The sequence below is a fragment of the Nomascus leucogenys genome, chromosome 11 (genome assembly GCF_006542625.1).
Source record: "Nomascus leucogenys isolate Asia chromosome 11, Asia_NLE_v1, whole genome shotgun sequence".
In the NCBI taxonomy this organism is placed as follows: Eukaryota; Metazoa; Chordata; class Mammalia; order Primates; family Hylobatidae; genus Nomascus; species Nomascus leucogenys.
The window spans coordinates 47051619-47079161 of NC_044391.1; the positions used below are offsets into that span (position 1 = coordinate 47051619).

The 27543-nt window shown below is 45.4% G+C and overlaps 1 protein-coding gene across 1 annotated transcript in view; it reads right to left on the reverse strand.

Moving 5' to 3' along the window:
* Positions 1-19984: 19984 nt before the first annotated feature.
* Positions 19985-27543, reverse strand: part of TBK1 (TANK binding kinase 1) — an 87389-nt gene continuing 79830 nt past the window's right edge. The window contains exon 22 of the transcript XR_004032266.1: positions 19985-20058. The gene's annotated coding sequence lies outside the window, so the exon portion shown is untranslated. The remainder of the gene's footprint in view (positions 20059-27543) is intronic.

Genomic DNA, 27543 nt, shown 5'->3' on the forward strand with positions numbered 1-27543 from the left:
CATCAACCAGGCTGAGCAGCTTTTGTGACTGCAGCCTGAGAGTCTTCTATCAGATCCCCCTTCCTTCCCCGTCTCTCACAGAGGTCAGACCTGCATTGCGTCTGAAAGCTCTTCTTGCCTATTTCGGCTCCCTCTCTTTATCCTGCACAAGTATTCCCTAAGGAGTTTCCTGCACATCCAATCCCATCTTAGCTTCTGCTTCTCAAAGAACTCAAACTAACCCAAATAATGTCAGCAGTGGTCTGAGAAAATAAGAGTAAGATGGGGTTTGGAGACTGGCTCCCTCATTGCCCAATAGGCTAAGAGGATGCTACCCTGAGTGATATGTGGGGCGTGGATAGTCCCTCGCACAAGGTGGTGGCACAACTGCTGAAGATTTCATCAGTGGTGATTCAGGAAGATGTCCTGGTGGAGGAGAATGCAGTGCAGGTGCAGAGATCCAGGCATTGGAGAGCTATGGTGGTGGGAGAATGACAGCTACAGGGAGAGCAGAGTTGACTGATTACTACCAAGTTGACATCCTACCAAGTGATAACAAGCAATAGAGACTGTGAGAGCTAGAGAACCTGTTTGGTAGCTTTAAAAAGGGTCCTCCTCTCCTGCAGTGGGAGAACTGCCACAGCTGAGCAACAGACTGAGGATCTGATAGTCCTAGAGCTCTAGAGATGCCTAAACGCTCAGCTAAAGCAAGTCAGTTACGCTAAGGTCAGGGCCCTGTTTGGAGGAATCTGGGACTCTGAAACATGGGATGGGGGCATCTGAATGCATGCCTCTCAGGATGTTGGCTTGGCAGAGCCCTCTGAACCCTCCAGGTCTGCCGGGCTGGCCCATCATTTCATAGTAAGAACTACCACTTTCACAGGCTGGCTTCAGGGGACCTGGTGGGAGGTTGTGGCCATGAAAATGCATCCCTCTCCAGCAAGGCAACAGGTTGCCCTCTCAGGAGCTGCCCCCAATTCCTCTACTGTCTCCCAAGCCAATAAACAAACGCAGTATATTCAAGACAGGGAAGTGCTGGGCCTGATAGGGAGAAAAGAGATTATATATCAAAGGACCTATAAGAATTAGCGAGCAGGAACCAGTGGAAAACTTTGGAATCAGATTTGAGAGTACTTGTTCAAGGAGACCAGAAAATAAGACTAGAAAAGCAAGACTTCCTTGACTAGGGGACAATTCTCGGGGCGGGGGGACACAGGCCCCTGATAAGGACCCCAGAGGATGAGTGAAACTCACTGCTGAAGTGGCTCTTAGAAGCCTGCTGCAATATTAGGCCATGCTGAGCGAAGTGGAAATGCTTGAGTTGCCCTGGCAGATGGCAGAGAAAAGAATAAAGAAGCTAAGGAAAATGGACCCACAAGGGGCCGGGTGCGGTGGCTCACGCCTGTAATATCAGCACTTTGGGAGGCTGAGGCGGGCAGATCATGAGGTTAGGAGATCAAGACCATCCTGGCTAACATGGTGAAACCCCGTCTCTACTAAAAATACAAAAAAAAGAAAAAAAAAATTAGCAGGGTTTGGTGGCAGGCGCCTGTAGTCCCAGCTACTTGGGAGGCTGAGGCAGGAGAATGGCATGAACCCGGGAGGCGGAGGTTGCAGTGAACCGAGATTGTGCCACTGCACTCCAGCCTGGGCGACAGAGTGAGACTCCGCCTCAGAAAAAAAAAAAAAAAAAAAAGAAAAAAAAAAAGAAAAGAAAATGGATCCACAAGACCCAGAGGACATGCCGTTCACCAATGCCTTCAGGACTTGAGAGGGGCACCAGTATCTCTAAGCAGTGGTGGCCCTCTTCTGCAGGACAGCGCTGATGGCAGAAGTGACAGTAACAGAGCTGGACTCATTAATATCCATGGGAATATGAGGCTCCAGAGTGTCAGGAGCCAGGCAGCCACAATCACCAGTATGACTGGCAAGGTCAGGCTGCAGCCAGAGGGCTGGACCTGAAGGGAGCTGTGAGACAGTAGAGCATGCTGTCCCTAGGGGTAAAAGTGATGGGGAGCCAAGAGGGTGCAGCATCATGTTGACACTAGAAAAAGGCAGGAAAGGAGGGGCAGGAGGCTGAGGGAGATCACTCCAGTCAGAAGCCACATCCCTTCAACGTTTCCACACGTGATCCAGTTTTCAGATCTGCAACCCATTGACTGAAGGGGTGGCTGGGTCCCTAGGGAGAAGGAGCCTGCCATACCACAGCAAATATCTACTGTAATAATCCTTGCAGCCACTCCTCAGAAAGACCTCTGGCCATTTACTTAGGTGACTATAAAATAGAGAAAGGGGAATCCTCAGTCATTTCAAGGATTATTGGACATAGGGTCTAAATTGACTTGATTCCAAGAGTTACACCAGCCCTTTTCTCACATTTTACTGGGCTCCGACAAAGAGAATGCTTGACTATGGTTATAAGTAACCACACCCCCAGAGCTGCCCACTATGAACTGGCTTCTCTCAGATCCACCAAGGCATAAAGCAGGAATAGAGGCATGTGGCTGGACGTATAGGAATTGCCACAGAGTATGAAAATTTTTGTGTCACATATTAACAACCACCAGAAAGCACCTCCCATGGAAAAGGTACCGATCAACCAGGTAGTCAAAATGACTTAGCCAGGTGACATTAGCCAATCTTCATCATCAGCCACTCCACAACAGGCACCATGGGCACCTGAATGGAGCAGCTATGGTGGCGTAAATGGAGCCCAGGCATCATCCCAATGCATGAACTCTCACGTATCAAGGCTGATTTAGCTACTGCTGACTTTGAATGTCCAACTGTCAGCAAAACAGACTAACAACATGCCCTCAGTATGGCACTATTCCTTGAGCAAGCGAACTGGTCGCTTTTTGGCAAGCCTACTATATTGGGCACCCTCCATCCTGGAGGGCCAGTGGTTGACCCTTAAAGGGATAGATATATATTCTGAGTATGTGTTTGGCTTTCTGCCCAAAAAGCCTCAGCCAGCATCACTGTCTGGGGTCTTATACAATGCCTGATCCATAGGTATGAAATCACTTATGATGGAGCATCTGACCAGGGGACCCAATTATAATAAAGGAGGTAAGGAGTGGACCCATGACCATGGGATCCACTGGTCATATCGTGCATTATACCATCCAGAAGCAGCTGGATGCAACAGCATGGCTTCTAAAGATAACTAAAGTACCAGCTCAGAGGCAACACTATGCAAATATAGAGTGCCATCTTCAGGATGAGGAATATGCATTAAATCAGAGATGTTCCTGTGGTGCCGTGTTCCCCATAGAAAGAATAAATGGATCTGGGAACCAAGGGATGGAAGCAGGAGCGACCTTACCTATCATCACTCCCAGTGACCCACTGGGAGACTCCGTGCTTCCCATCCCTACAACTCTAGGCTCTGCAGAATTGGAGGTCCAAAGGGGGTACACTTTTGCCAGGGAACACTGAATTGCAAGCTGCAGTTATCGCCAGGGTACTATGAACTCCTGTGAGACCAGCAGGTGAGAAGAGTCACCATTGTGGCAGGAGTAATTGACTCTAGTCAATTACCAGCAGGAAGAGGTAGGGCTGTGCTTACACATGGGGTCAGGGAATAATTTATTTAGAACCCATGTGACCCAGTTGGGCACCTCCCGGTACTTCCTTGCCCCACTGTAACTGTGTATGGACATACAAAGCAACCCCCAGTCTCAAAACAGCATGATTGCCAGGAACTCAGGCTCTTAGGAGTGACAGTTTGGGTCACATAACAAGGTAAGCACTGAGAACTGCCAAGGTGAGAGCCTAAGGTGAAGGGAATTTAAGATGGGCAGGGAAAGCTGGGCACGGTGGCTCATACCTGTAATCCTAGCACTTTGGGAGGCCGAGGTAGGAGGATCACCTGAGGTCAGGAGGTCGAGATCAGCCTGGCCAACATGGGGAAACCCCATCTGTACTAAAAATACAAAAATTAGCCAGGCATGGTGGTGCACGCCTGTAATCCCAGCTACTTGGGAGACTGAGGCAGGAGAATCGCTTGAACCTGGGAGGCGGAGGTTGCAGTGAGCTGAGATGGCACCACTGCACTCCAGCCTGGGTGACAGAGCAAGACTTGTCTCAAAAAAAAAAAGAAAAGAAAAGAAAGAAAAGAAAAGAAAAGAAAAGAAAAGAAAAGAAAAGAAAAGAAAAGAAAAGGGGTGGGGGGCAGGGAGGGAAGGAGGAAATGAATACCAATTGTGCCCCTGAGACCAACTGCAGCTACAGGGCTTTCCCCTCGGGAAGAGAAGAGGAGCTGCTCCCCAATCTGCATAGAAGAGTAGATCTGTGATACAGGGGTGAACTGGAGCAGCCGTGAGTCCCCACTGCTCAGCTCTTCTGCTGTGGGGAGCATAACTGACTGATGGCCCCCGCTGCAGACCCCTGGACCCACTTTCTTGAAGACCACACTTCCTACAGGCTGCCCCCAGCCTGACGGAGCAAGGAGAGGGTACTCACGTAGGCCCATTCCTGCAAAAGGCAGCACTTCTTTAATGGGCAGGGGCAGGCTTTTTTATAGAAGAACTCCCCACTCGGCCAGATGCAGGATTACACCCTTGTAATCCCAGCACTTTGAGAGGCCAAGGTGGAAGGATCTCTTGAGCCCAGGAATTCGAGACCAGCCTGGGCAACATGGCGAGACCCCATCTCTACAAAAAAAATACCAAAAAATTAGCTGGGTATGGTGTGCATGCCTGCAATCCCAGGTACTGAAGAGGCTGAGGTGGGACCTGAGCACCAGAGGCTGAGGCTGCAGTGAGCCATGATCACCGCCACTGTACTCCAGCCTGGGTGACAGCGTGAGATCCTTTCCACTCCCCCAGCCATAGAAAGAACTCCCCACTCAAGGATTTTTTAGAACTGTGCTGCACCCTCAGACTCTTCCCAGCCAATCTCTTACCTTCCCCTCTCTCTTCACAGGTGTCAGCTCTGTGTTGCTGTGGGAAGGTTTTTCTCTTTCTCTGGCTCCCTCCCCTTTATCCATCACAGACATTCCCGTGGTAAATCTCTCTCCTGTGCAATCCCATCTTGGCTTCTGCTTCTCTGATGACCCAAACTGTGCAGAGGTGTATCCTGAAGCCTCATTAATCTATTTTAAGGGGGAGACTTTTTCTTTTTTTTTTTTTTAAATAAATCTCTCTATGTTGCCCAGGCTGGTCTCAAACTCCTGCTTCAAGTGATCCTCCTACCTTGGCTTCCCAAAGTTCTGGGATTACAGGCATGAGCCACCACACCTGGCCAAGGTAGAGACTTTTTTTTTTTTTTTTTTTTTGAGATGGAGTCTTGCTCTGTTGCCCAGGCTGGACTGCAGTGGTGTGATCTCAGCTCACTGCAAGCTCCGCTTCCTGGCTTCACACCATTCTCCTGCCTCAGTCTCCCGAGTAGCTGGGACTGTAAGTGCCCGCCACCACACCCGGCTAATTTTTTGCATTTTTAGTAGAGACAGGGTTTCACCGTGTTAGCCAGGATGGTCTCGATCTCCTAACCTTGTGATCCGCCTGCCTCGGCCTCCCAAAGTGCTAGGATTACAGGTGTGAGCCACCGCGCCCGGCTGGTAGAGGCTTTCTATGGTAAAACAAAAATGCTGTTCCATCAGAGTTTCTTAAGAGGTATACATTTCTTGTTTAAGACATTAAGATTCTAGCTGGGCACAGTGGTCTACACCTGTAGTCATAACTACTCAGAAGGCTGGGGTAAGAGGATCCCTTAAGCCCAGGAGTTTAAGTCCAGCCTGGACAACATAGCAAGACTACATTTCTAGAATCAATTTTTTTTTTTTTTGACAGAGTCTGACTCTGTCACCCACTGGAGTGCAGTGGTGCGATCTTGGCTCACTGTAACCTCCGTCTCCTGGGTTCAAGGGATTCCCCCAGCTCAGCCTCCCCAGTAGCTGGGATTACAGGTGTGCACCACCACACCCAGCTGGTTTTTGTATTTTTAGTAAAGACGGGGTTTCACCATGTTGGCCAGGCTGGTCTTAGACTCCTGACCTCAGGTGATCTGCCTGCCTTGGCCTCCCAACGTGCTGGCATTACAGGCATGAGCCACCATAAGTGTCCTAAAAAATTTTTTTTCAAACAATAAAACTGTAAGATCCAGAATCTTCCAGTTTTCAAAATGCATTATTCATTTATCTGACAAATATTAATTGAGCCTCCACTGTATGCCAGGAACTGAGAATACAACGGTGAAGGCAGCAAAGTCCTGCTGCCAGAGCTTATATTCTAGTGGGAGAAGATAGACAATAAACAAGTAAAAAATACACAAAAATCATTTCAAACATGTTGTAATTGTCATGGGAGTTGGAATCACTGTCATCCCATTTCTAGCTCCCCTTGGGAGCAAAAATTCCTTGGAAGAATTGTCTGTACTCTCAGTCTCTGATTCTTTTCCCCTTTCTATTTAAAACACATTTTGGGCCAGGCATGGTGGCTCATGCCTGTAATCCCAGCAGTTTAGGAGGCCAAGGTGGGTGGATCACCTGAGGTCAGGAGTTCGAGACCAGCCTGGCCAACATGGCGAAACCCTGCCTCTACTAAAAATACAAAAATTAGCCAGGCGTGGTGGTGCGTGCCTATGATCCCAGCTACTCAGGAGGCTGAGGCAGGAGAATCTCTTGAACCTAGGAGGCGAAGGTTGCAGTGAGCCAAGATCGCGCCACTGCACTCCAGTCTGGGCGACAAGAGTGAAACTCCATCTCAAAAACAAACAAACAAACAAACAAACAAAAAACCACACACACATTTCAATCTACTGAATTTGCTCTTGTCAGGATTAATCTCTCCATTTGCTAAGCCCAGTGCTCATCTGAATTTCGACAGCATTGACCCTGAACCTTTGCTTTCATCACATTTTATGAGGGACAGTGACCCAGAGAAGAGAAAGATAGTCATAGGTCTGAAAAGAGAAGAATGTGTTCTGTTTTGTTCTTCAAATCAGAAACTGGGCCAATGGGCTAAAACTACAGGGAGACAAATGTATTCTTAATCCAAAAGTGCATAGTCCTAACCATGCCTCAGACAACTTTTTTTTTTTTGAGACAGGATCTCACTCTGTCACCCAGGCTGGAATGCAGTAGCGTAATCACAGCTCACTTCAGCCTTGACCTCCCGGGCTCAGGGAATCCTCCCACCTCAGCCTCTCGAGTTGCTAAGATTACAAGTACATGCCACCATGCCTGGCTAATTTTTGTATTTCTTGCAGAGACAGGTTTTTGCCATGTTGGCCAGGTTGGTCTTGAACTCCCGGCCTCAAGTGATTCACCCACCTCCACCTCCCAAAATGCTGGGATTACAGGTGTAAGCCACTGCACTTAGTCCAGACAACTTCTTAAATTAAGAAACTTCCCTACTGGGGAAATGCTTACGTAGAGGCTGGATGGTCACCCTGTTGGATTATAAGCCTGATCGGCAAGGAAGTCAGGTTGCCTGACACCCAAGGTCTCATCTCCTTCTGAGATTTGGTGATTTCTGTGACCTGGACAGTGCATCAAATGTTTTTTGACCCCAAATGGCATACTTCTCTTTGCAAAAGATGTATTATTCTGAAGCATCTATCTTCTTGTAATTCTTAATAACACTTCCAAATTTCTTTGCAGTAGTTTACCAGTACCACAATTGGCAAACTTTCAACTCTCCCTGGCCCAATGTCAGGAATATTTAACCCCCTGGTCCACCCTCACTGGTCAGTAGTTCTGCACTTAGACATATAGCTGTTTGTTTCCTATTTAAACTGAACCTAGTGTAATTATTGAACTGGACTTCTAATAATGATATTAACAAAGTTACCAAAAAGAAAAAGCTAGCAACTTGCAGACCTCTAAAGTTGGTACTGAGCATATAAAATATCATGTGATATCAAAAAGAGATTGTGTGGAAAGTGCCGCAGAATGAGGGCAGACAGAAGATGTTTATAGACTCACAGGTCTTTGGTGTGTGCCACCACACCCGGCTAATTTTTGTATTTTTAGTGGAGATGGGGTTTTGCCACATTGATCAGGCTGGTCTCGATCTCCTGACCTCGTGATCCACCCGCCTTGGCCTCCCAAAGTACTGGAATTATAGGTGTGAGCCACTGAGCCCGGCCCCAAGTTGCTACTTTTGAAAATAAGGTTGGAGGCCAGGTGCTGTGGCTCAGGCCTGTAATCCCAGCACTTTGGGAGGCTGAGGCAGGTGGATCACGAGGTCAGGAGTTCGAGACCAGCCTGACCAACATGGTGAAACCCTGTCTCTACTAAAAATACAAAAATTAGCCAGGCATGGTGGCAGGCACCTGTAATCCCAGCTACCTGGGAGGCTGAGGCAGGAGAATCGTTTGAACCTGGGAAGTGGAGGTTGCAGTGAGCCAAGATCACGCCACTGCACTCCAGCCTGGGCAACAGGGTAAGACTCCATCTCAAAAAAAAAAAAAAAAAAAAATTAGCTGGGCTTGGTGGTGGGCGCTTGTAGTCCCAGCTACTTCGGAGGCTGAGGCAGGAGAATGGCATGAACCCGGGAGGCAGAGCTTGCAGTGAGCAGAGATTTCACCACTACACTCCAGCCTGGGTGACAGAGAGAGACTCCATCTCAGAAAAAAAATAATGGGTGGGTGTGGTGGCTCACGCCTGTAATCCCAGCACTCTGGGAGGCCGAGGCAGGTGGATCACAAGGTCAGGAGTTCAAGACCAGCCTGACTAACATGGTGAAACCCCGTCTCTACTAAAAATACAAAAAGCTGGGCGTGGTGGTGCGCGCCTGTAATCCCAGCTACTCGGGAGGCTGAGGCAGGAGAATCGCTTGAACATGGGAGGAGGAGGTTGCAGTGAGCCGAGATTGCGCCACGGCACTCCAGCCTCATCTCAAAAATAAAAAGAAAGAAAAGAAGGATGGAATTGGCTGGGCATGGTGGCTCACGCCTGTAATCCCAGCACTTTGGGAGGCTGAAGTGGGTGGATCACCTGAGGTCAGGAGTTTGAGACCAGCCCGGCCAACATGGTGAAACCCCTTATCTACTAAAAATACAAAAATTGGCCAGGCAAGTTGGTGGATGCCTATAATCCCAGCCATTCAGGACCCAGCTACTTGGGAGGCTGAGGCAAGAGAATCTCTTGAATCCAGGAGATGGAGGTTGCAGTGAGCAGACATTGCGCCACTGCACTCCAGCCTGGGTGACAAGAGCAAAACTCCATCAAAAAAAAAAAGAAGAAAGAAAGAAAAGAAAGAAAGAAGGAAAGAAAGAAAGAAAGAAAGAAAGAAAGAAAGAAAGAGAAAGAAAAAGAAAATAAGGATGGAATCAATCCAAATGCCCATCAACGATAGACTGGATAAAGGAAATGTGGTACATATACACTGTGGAATACTATGCAGCCACATAAAGGAAGAAGATCATGTCCTTTGCAGAGACATGGATGGAGCTGGAAGTCATTTTTCTCAGCAAACTAACTCGGGAACAGAAAACCAAACACGGCATGTTCTCACTTATAAGTGGGAGCTGAACAATGAGAACACATGGACACAGGGAGGGGAACAACGCACACTGGGGCCTGTCGGGAGGTGGGGTTGGGGGAGGGAGAGCCTTAGGAAAAATAGCTAATGGATGTTGGGCTTAATACCTAGGTGATGGGTTGGTAGGTGCAGCAAACTGCCACAGCACACATTTACCTATGTAACAAATCTGCACATCTTGCACATGTACCGCAGAACTAAAAATAAAAATTAAATTTAAATAATAAAAAAAGAAAATAACGACAGTGGAACCCAGGGTTCAAATCTCTTGCCCGAGGTCTCCTGGGGCTCGGGTCTCAGCTTTCCCTCTACCCTCTCCTTTCTCTCTTTCCTCCTTCCCCTTCTAGCCAAGCGCCCTGGCTCCCCAAAGTAAATTTTCCCATGGCCTTTAAAAAACAAAGCATAAAGAAAATGTTGCTTGCTCAGAGTCACATTACAATATTTAAATAAAACCAACTCTAAGGCCCCCCCCTAAATTTAGGGTCTGGGTGTGACTGCATTGTTTCTGTTCTTGGACCAACAAACCCCAGGGGTTTTCTGATGGCTGTTGGAAAGCTGTTCGCTCTTGTGTAAGGCGGGTGGACATTGCTGCCCACATCTCATAATCTATTTGAAGATAATATCTCTCAGTCTCACAGAAAAACTGAAAATATTTTGGAAAACATTTGGTAGTTGTAAAACTAGCTGTGGACCTTTGGCAAGTTGGTTCGCCTCTCTTTAATTGAAGACTGCTGTTAACCACAAACACGCTTACAAACCATGTGTCTATGCCAAGTTCTATGCTAAATGGACAAATATGATTGTTGTGAATATTAACGAAAACAATAATATTAGTTAACATTAATTGAAGTTTCCCACCAAACACCAGGCTAAGTACTTTTCTATACATTGTCTAATTAAATCTCCACAGCAATGCTAAGTAGACATGATTACATTTACTACATGCATTTTTTTTTTTGAGACAAGGTCTTACTCTGTTTCCCAGATTGGAGTGCAGTGGCCTGATCATGGCTCACTGCGGCCTCAACCTCTGAGGTTCAAGTGATCCTCCCACCTCAGCCTCCTAAGTAGCTGGGACTACAGGCGTGCACCTCCATGCCCGGCTAATTTTTGGCACTTTTTGTAGAACCAGGGTTTCGCCATGTTGCCCAGCCTGGTCTCAAACTCCTGGGCTCAAGTGATCCACTCGCCTCGGCCTCCCAAAGTGCTGGGATTACAGGAGTGAGCCTATTATATACATTTTGTATGTTATAGTGCCCGCCTATTACATATATTTTATGGATGAGACTAAGTGACTTAACCAGTCCAGCCAGCAAATATGCAGCTGTATACCTTGACCCTCCTTGCTCTTAATCTGTGCATAGGTGCTTTGTACATTCTGGTACTGTAAAGTGCTGTAGAAGAAAGTCTAGTGGCCATCTTTGGGGGCTATGGATATTCCTAACATCTTCCTCTGGTCTCTGCCTCTACTTCTGAATTTGAATAAGGGTGAAACCAAGATCAAACAGCCATCTTGGGCAAGCTTGAGGAGGGTAAAGGAGCCATAGAAACAGTAGCCTAAGGAATGTGTGGGTGGAGGTGGGGTGCTGTGGGATGAAGTATTCCCTTAGCAGTGAGCCAGCAGGATTGGAACATTTTCGGACTTTATGGACACGAGCATCAGCTTTTTCTCTTTCTTTCTTTCTTTTTTTTTTTTTTTTTTTTTTTTTGAGATGGAGTCTCTCTCCCTCTCCCAGGCTGGATTGCAGTGGCTAGATCCTGGCTCACTGCAACCTCATCCTGGGCTCAAGCAATTCTCCCACTTCAGCCTCCTAAGTAGCTGGGGTTACAGGCGCCCACCACCACTCCTGGCATCCTTTTTCTTTTCTTTTTGTTTTTTGGAGACAGAGTCTTGCTCTGTTGCCCAGGCTGGAGTGCAGTGCCACAATCTTGGCTCACTGCAACCTTGCTTCCCGGGTTCAAGCGAATCTCCTGCCTCAGCCTCTGGGATTACAGGTGTGCACCACCACACCTGGCTAATTTTTGTATTTTTAGTAGAGATGGGTTTTCGCCATGTTGGCCAGGCTGGTCTCGAACTCCTGACCTCAGGTGATCCACTTGATCCTTGGCCTCCCGAAGTGCTAGGATTACAGGCATGGGGCACTGTGCCTGGCTATTTCTCTTTTCTTTTCTTTCTCTTCTCTTCTCCTTTTCTTTCTCCTCTCCTCTCCTCCCCTCCTCTACCCTCTTCTCTCCTCTTCTTTCTTCTTTTCTCCCTTTCTTTTTCCCTCTCCTCTCATTTCCTTTCCCTTTCTTTTTTGTTTTCCCCTTACATGTTAAATATATTGAAGAATAATTTACACAAAATAAAATGCATTCTTCTTTCTTTATTTCCTTAGTTTTAAAGCAAGGATTTATCTCCTTTAGATTCCCAGTAGGAAAAGAGAAAAGAGAGGGCAAGAAGAAGAACTTTAATGGAGGTGGGAAGGGGGTGGGGGGCGCTGAGACTGTAGATAAAAATCCCTGTGCTATTTCTTCTTTCGTAAAATCACTTAACTTCTGTAAAACTTAATCTCCTCCCTCATCAATAAAAGTGGGAATAATAACATCTTGATAGACTTGTGGTAAGCATGAAATGAAAGAATATCTGACAGACACAAAGAAGCTTAATTCATGTTAACAATGAAATGATATTGATATGATGATGTCTAAACCTTAGGACTGTGCTCAAAAACACAAGCAATCATTAGATATTTATTGTTTTTCTTTGAATCCGTGGCTCACACACAAACATATAGGAGTCAATGCTAGAGCTCCCTCTGGTGGCTTTGCTGTCACAAACACACTAACTACTGTATCCCTACCTCTGCTTATGGGCCTCAGGAGAGAAAGGCAGTGCTGGCTGCTGGCCGCCATGTCGACACCCCCCACAGGAGGGGAGCTCGGTGGAGGCCTTGCTACAGGTGTTTTCATCAGAAGGTTTTACCATTGGCTCCTAATGATTAAGAATAATTAATTCCCCAGGTGTGAAATTGAACTGTGTGAAATTAGCTGTATTGAATCTTTACTGACAGAAATGGTTAACTTCATGTCATTGAATCTAGTAATTGCTGCTATAATTAAAAATCTGAATGTGTAAACTGGTAAATCAGTTACAAAGGAAACAAACATACGACAAAGGAAGCAAAGTGCACAATGACTTTAAGAATGAAATTGTGGCCTCTGGGACCTTTTTATTAGTTTTCAACATTTAAAAATTCTTTTTAGAGATAGGGTCTCACTATGTTGTCCAGGCACTTCTCAGATTTCTGGGCTCAAGTGATCCCCCCAAAGTGTTGGGATTACAGGCCGGAACCACTGCATCCGGTCTTCTGTAGGATTTAGAACTGGCAGAAGAACGGTCTGTCTCTCCACATTTAGTCAAACCCCTCAGGGATTTTAATAACTAGGACTGTTTTCCTTATTTCCAGCATCTCTTCTAACATCTTCACCCTTATGTCCCCACCTTACCCCAGTTAGAAATTCAAGTGTTGTTGGGCTATCGTACCCCACTTTTCTGGGATTCACTCAGACCTTCCCTTTCCTTTCCCACTTGGGAAAGGATCCGCTCTCAGGTCCTTGAAGACAATTGATTGTGAAGTCCACATCCTCTAAGAAAGACCAGATCAAGGGCTCACAAAAATTACTAACCTCTGAGTCTTAACTTCATTAATTACAATTTGAAAATTGGAACAGATCAAACCACTCGATCATTCCCTCACCCTGCCCACCAAATCTTAAGGTACTAAGCCCTTTAAAATGGAATTTTAAAATGGATTTAAAATTTAAAGATTTTAGGTGGAATACATTACTCAGCAGACTATGGATGAATTTATAGTGAGGTAAGTTTGTTTGTGAACTGCTGGAAAGGGTGTAAACTGGTATGAAGTTCCTATTAAGAATTTGGCAGTATGTATCAAGGGCTATTAAAACTCTTGACATAAATCCTCCTTCAGAATCTGTATTAAGGAAACAAGAAGAAATGTAGGAAAAGATTTTCATACAAAGATGTTGTTGCAGCTTCATGTTCAACAGTAAGAAAAGCACCAAAAGAAGTAAAATTGTTGGCCAGGTGCTGTGGCTCATGCCTATAATCCTGGCACTTTGGGAGGCCAAGGCAGGAGGATAGCTTGAGCCCAGGAGTTCGAGACCAGCCTGACCAAGATGGTGAGACCTCTTCTCTACAAAAAAAAAAAACAAATAAAAATTTAAAAAACTAGCTGGGCATGATGGTGCCTGCCCATGGTCCCAGCTACTTGGGAGGCTGAGGATACCTTGAGCCCAGGAGATCAAGACTGCAGTGAGCTGTGATTGTGCCACTGCACTCCAGCCTGGGCGACAGAGTGAGACCCTGCCTCAAAATAAATAAATAAAATACAATAAAAAATTTAAAAAGATAAGAAGTAGAATTGTTAAATCAATATGAAAGATTCATAAATATTACACCTTAGAGCTCACTTTTTCAGAGAATATAGAGCGACACGAAACATGGTCACATTGTAAGGAAGGGTGAAGACATATCTATGTCTGTATATATCCAAATACTGATTTCCAGTTTTACAAAGAAATACATATAGACAATGGACACTGAAAAAAGAAAGGAATGAAAGACACTAAAATACTAAGGGCAATTATCTCTGGGTGGTGGGATTATAGGCAATTTTAATGTTTTTCTTAACCTTTTTACATTTTCCACAGTTTCTTTAATAATCATGCATTATTTTTATAATCACGAAAATATATGCAATACAACAGGAATTTGATCCTGAATCAAGGTTGTGGGCGGCAAGCAATTTGATTTGAAAAATCGATCAAATTTGAGTTTCATCTTCTTCATGGTATTGAATTTAGAAACTGAATACCAGGTTTCATCAAACTCTAAAGCTGATAAATATGTTTTAAAATATTTTATAGTTGAAAAGTTCCTTCCTTCCTTGCTTCCTTCCTTCCTTTCTTTCTTTTTTCTTTCTCTTTCTTTTGAGACGGAGTCTCACTCTGTTGTCAGGCTGGAATGCAGTGGCGCGATCTCAGCTCACTGCAACCTCCGCCTCCCAGGTTCAAGCAATTCTCCTGCCTCAGCCTCCTGAGTAGCTGGGACTACAGGTGTGTCCCACCACGCCCAGTTAATCTTTGTATTTTTAGTATTTTTAGTAGAGATGGGGTTTCACCATGTTGGCCAGGATGGTCTCAATCTCTTGACCTTGTGATCCGCCCACCTCAGCCACCCAAAGTGCTGGGATTACAGGCGTGAGTCACCGTGCCCGGCTTTTTTTTTTTTTTTAGACCAAGTCTTGCTCTGTCACCCAGGCTGGAGTACACTGGTGCGATCTCGGCTCACTGCAACTTCCACCTCCTGGGTTCAAGCAATTCTCGTGCCTCAGCCACCTGAGTAGCAGGGATTACAGGTGTGTGCCACCACACTCGGCTCATTTTTTTATATTTAGTAGAGACGGGGTTCACCATGTTGGCCAGGCTGGTCTCGAATTCCCGGGCTCAAGCAATCCACATGCCTCGGCTTCCCAAAGTGTTGGGATTACAGGTGTGAGCCACCATGCCTGGCCCCAACAATCTTTCAATGTCCTCTCCATATCAAAAAGTGGGAGCAAAATAAGAATGAGGGAATGGTTTTTGTGGTTCTTGGCCAAATTCTATAGCTTCTAGGAGTTTCTGCTTAAACAGTTCTTTTCAAGGACCAAATTGAAACCATTCTGAAGTTTATCGCTCTATCAGTACTTGAAGTCAACAACACTGGGGATTATAATTGGGTTGAGAGATCTCCTAACAGAATCAGCTGACACACACATCCAAAAGGCTAAAATCCTGGGTCTTGAGATACTGACAAGATTTAGAATTCTGTTAATGACTTGAGAACCATTGCATTTATTATTCAGCACCTTTAAAGCCAATAAGAAAAAAAGTTAAGTGCAGTATCAAATCAATTCACAAGAGTAGATTGATTTGATAGACTATTAAAACCATGTATTGGCTGGGCGCGGTGGCTCACACCTTTTATCCCAGCACTTTGGGAGGCCTAGGCAGGCATATCACGAGGTCAGGAGATCGAGACCATCCTGGCTAACACGGTGAAACCCTGTCTCTACTAAAAATACAAAAAATTAGCCGGGTGTGGTGGCAGGTGCCTGTAGTCCCAGTTACTCGGGAGGCTGAGGCAGGAGAATGGCATGAACTCAGGAGGTGGAGCTTGCAGTGAGCCAAGATCGTGCCACTGCACTTCAGCCTGGGCAACAGAGCGAGATTCTGTCTCAAAATAAATAAATAAATAAAACAATGTATTATAGCACCACATTTTGGGTATGCAAAAATATTTGGGAAATAATCTAATACTTATGATCCCTTATGAAGTACATATCATTATCACCTACATGTATATACAGAAAATTATGTGCTAGAGTGGCATTTTTGGCATTTTTTTTTTTTTTTTGAGACAGAGTCTAGCTCTGTTGCCCAGGCTGGAGTGCAGTGGTGCAATCTCAGCTCACTACAAGCTCTGCCTCCCTGGTTCATGCCATTCTCCTGCCTCAGCCTCCAGAGTAGCTGGTACTACAAGCGCCTGCTGCCACGTCTGGCTAATTTTTTTGTATTTTTAATAGAGATGGGGTTTCACCGTCTTAGCCAGGATGGTCTCTCTCTCTCTTTTTTTTTCTTCTTTTTTTTGAGGCAGGGTCTCACTCTGTCACCCAGGCAGGAACGTAGTGGTGTGATCATGGCTCACTGCAGCCTCAACCTGCAGGGCTCAAGCGATCTTCCTGCCTCATTTTAAAATTTTTTGTAGAGATGAGGTCTCACTATATTGCCGAGGCTGGTCTCGAACTCCTGGGCTTCAGTGATCTTCCCGGCTTGGCCTCCCAAAGTGCTGGGATTACAGGCATGAGCCACTGCGGCCTGCCAAGAGGAGCTTTCTTAAATGAGGGGATTCTCATCCTAATCTAGAATAATTTTATGCTCAACCTGTTGGGAAGCCTTCTTTCACGTGATCTTTATAAACCTGTCTATCAAATCAAACCTGGTGCTCCCTAAGACATCTTCTGAATCTTAAATTCTGTAATTTTATAAGAATTGAACTAAAATAAATTAAATATCAAAATACTTTATCATTTTCTAAAATTTTTAGAGCCACATCAGAGAGCTCAGTATTACTTTTCCAAAATCAATATAAGAAAATAACGTGAGTTACTCAAGTGTCAGTAGTTCAGGTACCTTTTGAGAAACTTTGCAAAGCTTTTGTTTAAACCTTACACTTGAACACTACATTTTTTTCCAAGCCAAACAAGCATATATTTGTTCTCCCTAGAGCTTCTCATAATACCTCTATTATCCTCGCTGCTCTCTCCAAAGTCATCCTATTAAATTACAAGCTGCATCCCCAATCCAAGCTTTTCTTCCTGACATGAAGGCATTTTCTGAAGTTAATTTAAAGGCTAGTACAACTTTGCAGAAACTCCAATCAGCACCATTTGTAAACTTCACATCAGATACTACATAAAACGAAGCCATCAATCTGCCAGAAAAGCTATTGTTCATGCCCTTTACAGATTCCTCTTAGCTTTCTGCGTCCCTGCCAAGTGTAATTGAGTTGAATGGGAATTTAGCATATGTAAACCACACACGCTGAACACACTTTTCTAAACAGCTATTACTGTTCTGATCAAGAGTTAACTTTGTTAGGAAAAAACAAGTGGCAAACTCATGTATTTGGTCTTTTGTACTCAGCATTGGTCAGGGGGCAGTGGAGAATCAGCCTCTTGGCCTAAACTGAAAAATAGTTTCATTCCCGTATGCAGGAAGGATAAACATTGCTGCCTAATTTCAGTAATTCTATCCAGACATGCCCGTGAGCTCCCAGAAACTGACAAGACACTCAGATAATTTAATGCAAGTGCCCCCAAGCCTTTGAAAAAATCGCCTATATTTTTTTTTCTTTTGAGAGAGGGTCTCACTCTTTTGCCCAGGCTGAAGTGCAGTGGTGCGATCACAGCTCACTGCAGCCTTAACCTTGCCAGCTCAAGTGATCCTCCCACCTCAGCCTCCCAGGTAGTTGGGACCACAGGCGCGAACCACTGTGTCTGGAATTGGTGGGTTCTTGGTCTCACCGACTTCAAGAATGAAGCCGTGGACCCTTGCGGTGAATATTACAGTTCTTAAGGGCAGCGTGTTCGGAGTCTCTTCCTCCTGGTGGGTTATGTGGTCTCCATGGCTTCAGGAGTGAACCTGCAGACCTTCGCAGTGACTGTTAACAACTCATAAACGCAGTGTGGACTCAAAGAGTGAGCAGTAGCAAGATTTACTGCAAAGTGTCAAACAACAGTGCAGGGCGTGACCCCACCAACTTAACACTACTTGCGCGGGAAGCCTGCTTTTATTCTCTCATCTGGCCCCACCCACATCCTGCTGATTGGTCCATTTTACAGAGAGCCAATTGGTCTGTTTTACAGAGAGCTGATTGGTCCATTTTGACAGGCTGCTGATTGGTGTGTTTACAATCCCTGAGCTAGACACAAAAGTTCTCCACGTCCCCGCTAGATTAGCTAGATACAGAGTGCTGATTGGTGTATTTACAAACCCTGAGCTAGACACAGAGTGCTGATTGGTGCATTTACAAACCTTGAGCTAGACACAGAGTGCCGATTAGTGTATTCACAATCCCTTAGCTAGACATAAAGGTCCTCCAGGTCCTCACTAGACTCAAGAGCCCAGCTGGCTTCACCCAGCGGATACCCCACCGGGGCCGCAGGTGGAGCTGCCTGCCAGTCCTGCGCCGTGCGCCCGCACTCCTCAGCCCTTGGCCGGTCGATGGGACCGAGTGCCGTGGAGCAGGGGGCTGCTTGTCGGGGAGGCTCCGACAGCACAGGAGCCCACCGCTGGGGGCGGGGAGCGGGGTGGTGGGTGTAGGGGGGAGGGAAGCTCAGGCATGGAGGGCTGCAGGTCCCAAGCCCTGGCCCACGGGGAGGCAGCTAAGGCCCGCGAGAAATTGAGCACAGCGCTGGTGGGCCGGCACTGCTGGGGGACCCGGTGCACCCTCCGTAGCTGCTGGCCCGGGTGCTAAGCCCCTCACTGCCCGGGGCCGGCGGTGCCGGCCGGCTGCTCCAAGTGTGGGGCCCGCCAAGCCCATGCTCACCTGGAACTCTAGCTGGCCCGCAAGCGCGGCGCGCAGCCCCGGTTCCCGCTGGTGCCTCTCCCTCCACACCTCCCTGCAGACTGAGGGAGCCGGCTCCGGCCTCGACCATCCCAGGAAGGGGCTCCTACAGTGCAGCAGTGGGCTGAAGGGCTCAAGTGCGGCCAGAGTGGGCGCCGAGGCCGAGGAGGCGCCAAGAGTGAGCGAGGGCTGCCAGCATGCTGTCACCTCTCACCACCATGCCCCATTAATTTTTGTTGTTTTTGTAGAGATGAGGTTTTGCCACGTTGCCCAGGCTGGTCTTGAATTCCTGGCCTTAAGTAATCTACCCACCTCGGCCTCCCAAAGTGTTGGGATTACAGGCATGAGTCACTGTGCTTGGCCAAAAAAATAGCCTACCTTTTAAGAAGAACCTTGATGTGTCAGGAGAGGGGATGCTATAGTTGAGTCTGCAGAGGAGCAGGCATGTACCAGCTGTACCCCTTCCCTTCTGGTCTCTCAGCAAACCAGGAGAACAAAGTGAGAATGAATGTGCTGGCTGAAACCAGGTTGACGATCTACTAGGAAGCAGATCATGATCTACTAGTTCTACTAGTTGAAGATCTTTGCTTTAATCAGTAAAAACTGACAGATTTCCCCAGCACAGTGTTCATGCTCAGGCTCTTTTTTTTTTTTTTTTTTTTTTTTTTGAGGTGGGATCTTACTCTGTCACTTAGGCTGGAGTACAGTGGCAGAATCTCAGCTTAATGCAACCTCCACCTCTGGGGCTTATGTGATCCTCCTGTCTCAGCCTCCTGAGTAGCTGGATTAAGTAGCTGGGACCACAGGCACATGCCACCACACCCAGCTAATTTATTTTTATTTTTATTTTTTATAGAGATGCGGGTCTCACCATGTTGCCCAGGTTGGTCTCAAACTCCTACACGCTCAGGCTCTTCATCGGATTAAAAAAAAAATCAACACACACATTTACATTTCATGTCCTATTTTCCGCAGCAGGAAGTATGTCTGTTAACAAGATTGCATTCTCAATGTGACAAGTAATCAAGCAGATGAAAGCCTCATATCTTATGACAAATCTGTTGGATAAAACTACTGATATGCTCTATCTTATTGTTTCTAAAATTATAACCCAAGATTAAGCTTCGGATGCAACAGGCGGCAAGGAGAGAAGCAATGGCAATGCATGAACCTGAGCTCGATCCTCTGAAGATAGATACGTAAGCCATGGAGATAAAAAGACCATTCTTTGGGGTATGAGTGATGGGAGTGACCGAAACGCACGATGTCCACAAGCACCAATAGTGCCTACCTGACTGTTCTTTTTGTTTGAATATCTTACTTCAGAAGTCGGCATGCAGCTTGATACCTTCCCATTTTGTGGATAATCCAGATGTACCAGGTCTCGGCAGTGAGCATGGCATATATATTTACCCTCTGAAAGAGAAAGCACATTAGGTTCCCAGTTAGGTCTATGTCATTCTTTATTCATCCAACAGGTCAAGGGAAATTGAACCCCCTCCCCTGCTCAAAAAGCCAGCATCCAACCTGGAGTAATAAAAATGAGTTTGTGTGGGGCCCATCTGTTCACAAGGCAGAGCCATTTAAACCTAGACTATCTTGGCCTCCTCTGAAATTCAATCATGATATCACTGAATATCTTTCACAAAGACAGGAGATTAGGCTACAATACATTTTTTTTTCTTTTTGCAATTTTTAAATTAAGACAACATTGGCCGGGTGCTGTAGCTCATGCCTGTAAACCCAGCACTTTGGGAGGGCAAGGCGGGTGGATCTATTGAGCCGAGGAGTTAAAGACCAGCCTGGGCAACATGGCGAAACCCCATCTCTGCTAAAAATACAAAAATAAGCCAGATGTGGTGGTGGGTGCCTATAGTCCCAGCTACTTGGGAGGTTGAGGTAGGAGAATCGCTTGAACCTGGGAGGTGGAGGTTCCCAAGTGTAATCCCAAAGTGCTAGGATTACAGGCATGAGCCACCACGCTGGCCTTACTTAGAAAAAAATTTCAGCCTGGGCAACATGGCAAGACCCTATCTCTACAAAAAAATACAAAAATTAGCCAGGTGTGGTGGCACACACCTGTAGTCCCAGCTACTCGGGAGGTTGAGTTGAGAGGATCGCTTGAGCCCAGAAGGTCGAGGCTGCAGTGAGCTGCGTTCAACCACTGCACTCCAGCCTGGGCAACAGACTGAGACCCTGTCACCAAACGCAGTGGTACAATCACAGCTTACTGCAGCCTCGACCTCCTAGGCTCAGGCGATCCTCCTGACTTGGCCTCCCAAAGTGTTGAGATTACAGGCATAAGCCACCAGCACAGCCTCACCTATCAAATATTCAAAATTCATACATGTTGTAGCATATATCAGTTCTTTATTTCTTTTTACAGCTGAATAATATTCCTTTATATGAATGTAACACATTTTGTTTATTCATTCATCTGTTGATGGCCATTTAGGCTGTTTCCCCTCTTTGGCTGTTATAAATAATAGCCAAACATTCATGGACAAGTTTTTGTGTGAACATAATGTTTTCCATTTTCTTGGGTATATACCTTGGAGTTGGATTGGTGGGTCATATAGTAATTCTAAGTTTAACTTTTTGAGGAACTATCTAACTGTTTCCAAAGTAAGTATTTTAAAAACATTTACCTTAGCCACATTAAGACACATAAATAAGAGCTGCCATAATTTTATTCACCAGCAAATAGATTTCTCTCATCAAGAGTCTAGTAACCCACTCAAGACAGGTCTAACATATTGAAATTTTTAAGGAGCCGTCTTAAGAAAGAACTCCAATTGGCTTCAGTTGTAAACTTCACATCAGATACTACTTAAAATGAAGCCATTAGTCTGCCAACTATCTCATTGTTTCTAAAATTATAACACAGGATTAAGCTTCAGATAAAACAGGCAGTAAGGTGATAAGCAATGGCAATGAATGAATCTGAACTCAGTTCTCTGAAGATACGTATGTAAGCCATCAAGATAAAAAGACCATTCTATGGGCTATGAGTGATGGGACTGCCTGAAACCCACATGTCCACAATATTCCATCATACAGATAGACTATATTAACAGATTTAATAATAAATTATATTAACTGATTTAATAATAAGTTTATTATTGGTCTATCTGTATGATGGAATATTGTGAAGTGATCAGTAAATAATGTTGGAGAATAATAATATTTAATGGTATGAGAAATTTTTTTTTTTCTTTTGAGACAAGGTCTCACTCTATTGCCCAGGGTGGAGTGCAGTGGGCGATCACAGCTCACTGCAGCCTCAACCACCTGGGTTTAAGCAGTCCTCCCACCTCAGCCTCCGAAGTAGTTGTGACTACAGGCATATACTACCATGCTTGCCTAATTTTTGTATTCTTTTGTAGAGATAGGGTTTCACCATGTTGCCTAGGCTGGTCTTGAACTCCTAGGCTCAAGTGATCCACCCCCTTGGCCTCCCAAGGTGCTGGGACTACAGGTATAAGCCACCGCACACAGGCAAGAAATTGTTAATGGGAACAATCAAATTACAAAAGAGAAGATATGTTATGATTCTGCTATGGTTTGAATGTGTCCCCCAAATTTCATGTGTTGGAAACTTAATTCCCAAATTCATGTGTTGATAGTATTTGAAGGTGAGGCCTTTGGGAAGTAATTAGGATTAGGTGAGGCCATCAGGGTAGGGCCCCCACGATGAGACCAGTGGCTTTATAAGAAGAGTAAGAGACACCCGAGCTCACACACATGCTCTTGCCCCCTTGCCATGTGATGCCCTTTGCCATGTTATGATGCAGCAAGAAGGACTTCACCAGATGCCCCTTGACCTAGAACTTACCAGCTTGAAGAACTGTAAGAAATAAATTCCTTTTATTTTTTAATTACCCATTCTGTGGTATTCTGTTATAGCAATGCAAAACATACTAAGACAATTCCAATCTTTATTTTTATTGAGATGGGGTCTCATTCTGTCACCCAGGCTGGAGTGCAGTGGCATGATCTCGGCTGACTGCAACCTCCGCCTCCCAGGTTCAAGTGATTCTCCTGACTCAGCCTCTTGAGTAGCGGAGATTATAGGCATGCACCACCAGGCCTGGCAAATTTCTTGGTATTTTTTAGTAGAGACGGAGTTTCACCATTGGCCCAGGCTGGTCTCAAACTCCTGACTTCAAGCGATCCTCCCGTCTCAGCCTCCCAAAGTGCTAGGATTACAGGCATGAGCCATGGCGCCTGGCCCCAATTTTTAAAAATATATACATAGAAAAAAAGATAAGGATATATGCCAATGATCAATTCTAATTATGTTTGGTTATTGAGATTACAGAGATTTTATGTTTTGTGTTTTTTGTGTGTGTTTTCTACAGAGCTCATGTAATTATTTTATAATCAGAACAATATTATTTATAAAGCATAATAGTCATGATGGTGAGAATATTATAATTGTGAGAAATGGCACAGTTCTCAACTAAAAGGGTGGCAATTAGAGCTGAAGATGGAAAGTCAAATTTGACAGTTGCCTGAAAACTAGTGTTATGGGCTGAGTCGTGTGCCTCCAAATTTCAGAAGTTGAAGTCCTAACCACTAGCACATCAACAGGTGACTGTATTTGGAGACAGGGCATTTAAAGAGGTAGTTAAGATGTAATGAGGTCATGTGGATGAGCCCTAATCCAATATGACTAGTGCTCTTACAAGAAGAGGAAACTAAGGCCGGGCACAGTGGCTCATGCCTGCAATCTCAACCCTTTGGGAAGCTGACATGGGAGAATCGCTTGAGGCCAGAAGTTTGAGACCAGCCTGGGCAACATAGGGAGAGATCCCATCTCTACAAAAAATAGAAAAATATTAGCTTAGCATGAGGTCACGCACCTGTAGTCCCGGCTACTTGGGAGGCTGAGATGGGAGGATTGCTTGTGCCTGGGAGATTGAGGCTGCTGTGAGCTGTGATTATGCCACTGTACTCTAGCGTGGGTGACAGAGCGATCTTGTCTCAAAAAAAAAAAAAAAAAAAAAAAGAGGAGGAGAGTAGGACATAGATAACACACAGGCCAAGACGAAGAGGAGGCCATGTGAGGATGCAGCAAGAAGGTGGCCATCTGTAAGCCAAGAGGAGAGGTCTCAGAAGACACCAAACCTGCAGACATGTTGATCTTGGATTTCCAGCCTCCAGAACTAGGAGAAGAAGATTTTCTGTTGTTTAAACAACCCAGTCTGTGGTATTTTGTTATGGCAGCCCTAGAAAATGAAGACAGCCAGTATTGTCAGGATTTTGATATGGGAAGAGAGGACTCTAAAATGACTTCCCGGTTGCCTTTCTTAAGGTAAAGACACTGATTGAGTTCTGGGTAAAGATTGAGTTCTGGGCAGTTTAAGCTTCAGATGCCAGTGGAACTAAGCAGAGATGTTGAGTTAGAAGTTGGACGTGTGAATCTTCAGGAGGGAGAGCTGAGATGGGGTTGGGAGATTGGGAGTCGTTTAGCTTATTAAGTTGTATGGGAAGTCAAGGGTGTGACTGAGAGCAGTCTGAGAGAGGGTGACCTATTTTTGGAAAGAGCACAGTTTGTGTGTCAGACAGACTGGCTTTGAATTCTGTCTCTACCTCTTTTTAGCTGTGAGACTTTGCACCCATTACTATCCTACTCAGAACCTCAACTTACTGTTTGTGAGACAGAGGGGATAGCAGGGGCCTCACGGGGTCTTAGGAGCCTTAAATGATGTACCATGTTAAGTTCTAGAATGTTCTAGAGTTGGAATTTACACAAACTGGCAGCTATTTCTATTTTAGTAAGAACTAGGGCAAGGAGAGAATACTGCTTCTGAAGAGGTGCTCAGAGGAAGGTGAGCATTGAGGGGGACTGAGAAGGAAAAGTCAGAGAGATAGGGGGAGAAATAGGCAAGAGTGTGGGGTAAGGAAGTCAAGATCCAAGAAGGCTTCAAGAAAACAATTGGTCAGCAATGTGATGTGCCGTAGAGAAGTCAAGAAGATGAGCACGGAATCCAGCACAGGCGATCTGGCCGTCAGGAAGTCTAGGGGCAAAGAGACCTCGCCTTGAAGTAAATGAGAGGTAAGGGAGTGGGTTTGTAGGCGTAGGCCATTTCTTCAAGAAGCTTAACTGTGTTCTGCCAGGCAGTGGGGGGAGTAATAGGACTGGATCTTGCCTGCAAAGAACAGAGATGTGACCACCAGCTATGTATTTTATTATTCAGTAAAACATAGACATGATATTGAAGGGAAAGGGGCACTGAATCCCTCACCTGCCTGCTTATCTTCTGTTTTCTACCCAAAATGGAACTAGAACTGAAATCCTATATAATTCCTTATTTAAATTCAAAATAGAATGGGATATATGATTCATTTCAATTCCTTATACCATGTGCTTCTCCTTTGAAGACTATGCACCATTTTTTTTAAGTCCCCAGGCTCTCCTTTCTTATTTGAGAAATAGAATAAAGTTATTATGTTATTATTTATGTGTGTCTATGTGGTAATACAACCAACACAGACAAATTGAATTAGAGAGCTGTGTGCTGGTCAACAGTATTCTAAGAGGGAATTCACTAACAACACAGGAAACATTTATTCTTTTGATGCATTTTTGTTTCTCCATCATAATTATTTTTAACTTTTATCTCTACAATGTCAGCCTACAGCAGACCCACTATTTTCTTCCATTAAAAACCTACTTTAAAAAAGTGAAAACAGGCTGGGCACGATGGTTCACGCCTGTAATCCCAGCACTTTGGGAGGCCGAGGCGGGCAGATCATGAGGTCAGGAGATGGAGACCATCCTGGCTAACAAGTCGCTACTGAGGTGAAACCCCATCTCTACTAAAAATACAAAAAAATTGGCTGGGCATGGTGGTGGGCGCCTGTAGTCCCAGCTACTCGGGTGGCTGAGGCAGGAGAATGGTGTGAACCCAGGAGGCGGAGCTTGCAGTGAGCTGTGATTGCGCCACTGCACTCCAGCCTGGGCGACAGAGCGAGACTCCGTCTCAAAAAAAAAAAAAAAAAAAAAAAAAATGAACACAGGCTGGGCGCAGTGGTTCACGCCTGTAATCCCAGCTCTTTGGGAGGCCGGGGTGGGTGGATCACCTGAAGCCGGGAGTTTGAGACCAGCTTGACCAACATGGAGAAACCCTGTCTCTACTAAAAATACAAAATTAGGTGGGTGTGGTGGTGCATGCCTGTAATCCCAGCTACTCAGCAGGCTGGGGCAGGAGAATCACTAGAACCCGGAAGGCAAAGTTTGCAGTGACCCGAGATCACGCCATTGCACTCCTGCCGGGCAATAAGAGCAAAACTCCGTCTAAAAAAAAAAAAAAAAGTGAAAACAAAACCTATGCCTGTCCAGACACAGTGGCTCATGCCTGTAATCCCAGCACTTTGGGAGGTCAAGGTGAGAGGATTGCTTGAGCCCAGGAGTTCGAGACCAGCCTGGGCAACATGGAGGGACCCTGTCTCTACAAAAAAATACAAAAAATTAGCTGATGTGGTGGCGTGTGCCTGTAGTTTCAGCTACTCAGGAGGCTGAAGTGGGAGGATCACTTGAGCCTGGGAAGTTGAGGCTGCAGTGCACCACGATTGCACCACTGCACTCCAGCCTGGGCAACACAGCAAGACTGTGTCTCCAAAAAAGAAAAAAGGGGAGCTATTTATCCCTTACTGTAAATGTTGTTTATTTTGTTTTTTTTTTTTTTTTAGAGACAGAGTCTCACTCCATCAATTAAGCTGGAGTGCAGTGGCATGATTGCAGCCCTGAACTCCTGGCATGAGCCGCAATGCTTGGCCATAAATGTAATTTTAATAGAATGGAATGCTCTTATACGGTCCACCGATTTACGGTATTAGCACTGACTTACAAGACTCAAAGGAACTTTGGACTGCCATCTACTGAATTTCATCTATATTAAAAGGTACTTTTCTTTTTTTTTTTTTTTACATGTAAACGTCTCTGAAACGAGCATCCATTTTATCATCAATGACATGACGTGCTGAAATTGACTGCATTTACCTTTCTTAGTGGTACATAAAGTGACGGCGTACGTTGCAATAGATGGTGCCTTAGAGATGAGGAAATATGGTAATGCTGTGCCTTACTACCAGGCAAGCTATTCTAGAAATACAACTACTTACTGGTGTTGTAACAGCCTCTAGATAATGGTAGTAAGATGGTCACGTGGCAAACACACAGCCTGGCAACATTTTCTATAGCTTTGCCTGAAGACAGGCATCTCGCTACCCACAAACAAGCAGGTCATGGCTTAAGATCCAGTAGAATTCCTCTCCAAGTCCATTCCACCCCTTCCCACCCTAAAAATACACATCGTCTCTCTCTGTCTCTCTCTTCTCTCTTTCTCTCTCATACACACACATACACCTGCTCCTTGTGAGCTCCCTCCTTCCTACTACCAGCCTTGCAGAGGTCCTTACTAGCCTCGGGGTTGGTCATTTATCAGCCACTGGTGAGAGTAAAATGGGAAATCCCCTCTTTTACTTAATATTTAATTTATTTTCTTGTATTATTCTATTTTATTTTTGAGACAGGATCTCACTCTGTCGCCCAGGCTAGAGTGCACTGGCACGATCATAGCTCACTGCAGCCTCAAATTCCCGGGCTCAAGCGATCTTCTCACCTCAGCCTCCCAAGTAGCTGGGACCTTAAGCACACACCACCATGCCTGGCTAGGTTTTTTTTTGTTGTTGTTGCTGTTGTTGTAGAAATGGGGTCTCCCTATGTTGCCCAGGCTGTCTTTTCTTTTATTTTTTTAGAGACAGAGTTTTGCTCTGTTGCCCAGGCTGGGGTGTGCAGTGATGCAATGATAGCTCACCACAGTCTTGAACTCCTGGGCTCAAGCAATCTTCCTGCCTCAGTCTTCCAAGTGGCTGAGACTACAGGTGCCCACC